This window comes from Brassica oleracea, chromosome C6 (assembly GCF_000695525.1).
Source record: "Brassica oleracea var. oleracea cultivar TO1000 chromosome C6, BOL, whole genome shotgun sequence".
Classification (NCBI taxonomy): domain Eukaryota; kingdom Viridiplantae; phylum Streptophyta; class Magnoliopsida; order Brassicales; family Brassicaceae; genus Brassica; species Brassica oleracea.
The window spans coordinates 9896854-9900129 of NC_027753.1; the positions used below are offsets into that span (position 1 = coordinate 9896854).

General features: G+C 40.1%; 1 pseudogene; it reads left to right on the top strand.

Moving 5' to 3' along the window:
* Positions 1-904: 904 nt before the first annotated feature.
* On the top strand, positions 905-2849 carry LOC106298625 (annotated as a pseudogene).
* Positions 2850-3276: the final 427 nt, after the last annotated feature.

The window sequence follows — 3276 nt, forward strand, 5'->3', positions numbered from 1 at the left end:
TTTTTTTTTAAATATAGCGAGGGACATTTCCCTCGGAATTTTCCGAGGGACAACTCCCTCGGAAAATTCCGAGGAACGGATCCCTCGGAATATACCGAGGGAACAGTTCCTCGGAATAAACCGAGGAAAAAGTCCGTCGGTATACTCCTATCGATCGATGTATATATGTCCAAACACGCATCGATCGATGAACTTCCGAGGAATTATCCCGACGAAGTTCTACCTCGGTATATTCCGAGGACTTTTCCGACAAACAAGGGATCCTCGGAATTTCCTCGGAATTCCGTCGGAAAATTCCGAGGGATTTCAGAGGAAAAAAGAAATTCCGAGGAATTATTTCCGACGACGTATTTCGTCGGAATTGCGTCGGAATAACGATATTCCGACGAAATTCCGACGATTTTTTCCCTCAGAATCCTTGATGTTTTCTTGTAGTGAATAGTGTATGCGTTGGCAATACTATTGGTAAAAGAGAGAGAGAGAGAGTTACTTTTCAAGCAGCCAACACTATGGCCAGATTCCAGATTTAATCGGCTATTAATAGTTTACATTAATTTTAATAAAATAATTAACAATTCAAAAATTATGCAACATATCCTTTATATCTATATAAACAAAGGAAGCTTTGCTCTCTCCTTTGGATGTCCAGCTCAGCAATCATCTAGGGACTTTGTGGACACATGGCACTCCCAATCTCTTTATATATAAAGAAGACATTGAATCACTCCTAGGGAGTTCAGCTCGGATGCCACATCATCAATTCGTGCAAGGAGAGCGCGACACCTGTCCCTATCTCCAAACTCACCGTTTCATTAAACTGAAGTTATAATTGATATGGGCTTTGTTTAGTGTTTGACAAATGACTTGGCCCGCTGGCGAGCAAATCTCAGCCTCCCAATATGTCTTCCATGATTTAGGTTTCATCACACTTTGTGTTCTCCCCCCGTTCTGGAGACTGATTTGCTTAAGGCGTCGTGACGATCCTGTTCGTTGGGGTTTCGATCACGTCTTTTGGCTTTCTTTCCATTAATCGAAACTAAACGTCTCAACCAATTACAGATCCATCGCATTAAACATGTTCTTAACTCCTTTAGCCACGATCTCTACTTCAATGTGTGGTTATCTTTTGAGAGGTGGTGTGTCTGCGGATATAAAAAGGTATGATTTCCTCCTCTCAAAAGACAGCTACTGGGTTTTGGGTTGCGGCTGAGCCTGTTCGAGGACGCTGAGCGGCTTGTGTCTGATGCTTCTGAGAAGAAACACTTGAAATCTTGCATCGAGCAAGCGAAAGAGCAGCTAACCGAAGTGGATCATCAGCCGACCGTGAGATCGCAAGGCTATCTTTTCGAGGGACATCTGACGGTTGATCGTGAGCCGCCGCAGCCTCAGTGTCTGGTGCAGCAGAATCTCATGTCTGCTTTCTCTTCGATCGTTGCCGGTGAGTCCTCTAATGCTGCTGATGTTGGAAACATTCTTGGGGAAACGACTAATTTGATGTAGGAACTCATCAATGGTCTTGACAATATCATCTCAGGGGTAGTTTTTAATATCTTTTTGGCATTGCCCTTATGTGTTTTAGAAATTGTTTAGCCCCAACCTCCAAATATGATATTGGCAGTGTCTTTTGCTAAGATACATATGATATGTTTATGCAGATACTAGAAGATGGTGGACCACCGAGAGCTCCACTGGCGAGTAAAGAGGTTGTGAAGAAACTTCTAGTGATTGTTTTCAGTGAGGAAATGCTTAAAACGTTAGGAGCAGAGGTGGAATGTTGCATCTGCAAGGAGAATCTGGTCATCGGCGACAAAATGCAAGAGTTACCATGATAGCACACGTTTCGCCCTCTTTGCCTAAAGCCTTGGCTGGTAATAAAAAAAAAACCATCCTTATTTATTGTTAAAAGTTGCATAGCTTATGATCAAACTGTTTGTGTGCTCTGTGACAGGACGAGCATAACTCTTGCCCTATATGCCGCCATGAGTTACCAACAGATGATCAGAAGTACGAGAGCTGGAAAGAGAGGGAGAAAGAGGCCGAGGAAGAGAGGAAAGGCGCATAAAATGCTGTCCGTGGAGGCGAATATATGTACGTTTAGGAATCGTGACACTTCATTTGCGTTCTTACATTTCACATGTTGGTCCTTTCACATGTAGTTTACTCTCTCTTTTTTTCTATGTACTGCTCTTATTCTTACTGAACCTCATTCCCATAATTAATACAGAAATTCTCACTTTAAATTTATATATCACAAGCTGTTCACAAAAGAAACAGATTGATCTCTTAGTTTTAGTGACATAAGAAACTTTCTCCTAATGTTAATCCTAAATTGGTTGCAGGTATAAAGCCATGTCCAAGAATTGGTAAATATGCTCCTGTCTATATCACCATTGGTGATGGAGAAAAATTGAAGCCTCAACACCACTGCAAATGAAGCAGAGGCAGCAGAAGCTGAAGAAAAAGCAGCTCAAGCTTACGCTGAAGAAGCTTCAAAGATACTGAGAGGACGAAACATCTGAAAAATGGTAAACACACTCACCTTATATCACACAACACACTCACACAACACACGATAAAGAAAATACTTTTTCAGGGTCATATTGAAAACTTGATATATGGCGTGATAGAGAAGGAAGAAGAATGTGTTGCATGTGAAGAAAAAGAAGAATATGTTGCAGGCGAAGAGAGAGAGAAGCGTAGAAGTAGAGTCTGTTGATAATTTTCTACTTGGAAACTCTTTTTCGTTGTAAACAGGAATCTCAGTTGCTAATCTCTTTCTATCTGTAAAAAATAATTCTTTAGCTGGTGGATTTTTGCAGATAAAAAATGTAATATTGTGAAATTGGAAAGATATGCGGGCAAGTTTAGGGCTAGGCAAATAAACTGAACCCAAAAATCCGAACCGATCCCGATCCAATAAAAATTAATCCGAACCCGACATAAATACCGAATGGATCTTGTTTTTTGGTATTTTGGATTATGGGTATTATCCGAACCGAACCCGGACCTAAATGGATATCCGATATAACCCGAAACATTTAAAATCACAAAAGAACTTCTACCAAATATGATTTTAATTCTTAATATGTATCCAAAATACTTTAAGATATTATTGAACTTCTAAAATAATTATCTGTTACATGAAGGTTGATGGTGGAATGTGGCGGTTGATGGTGGAATGTGGCGGTTGAAGCCTGAAGTTTTTAGATTTTGGTTTTGTTTTCATTGAATAATGTTTCTCATTTCATGAGAACTTAGTTTTTGTTCTATGATTTC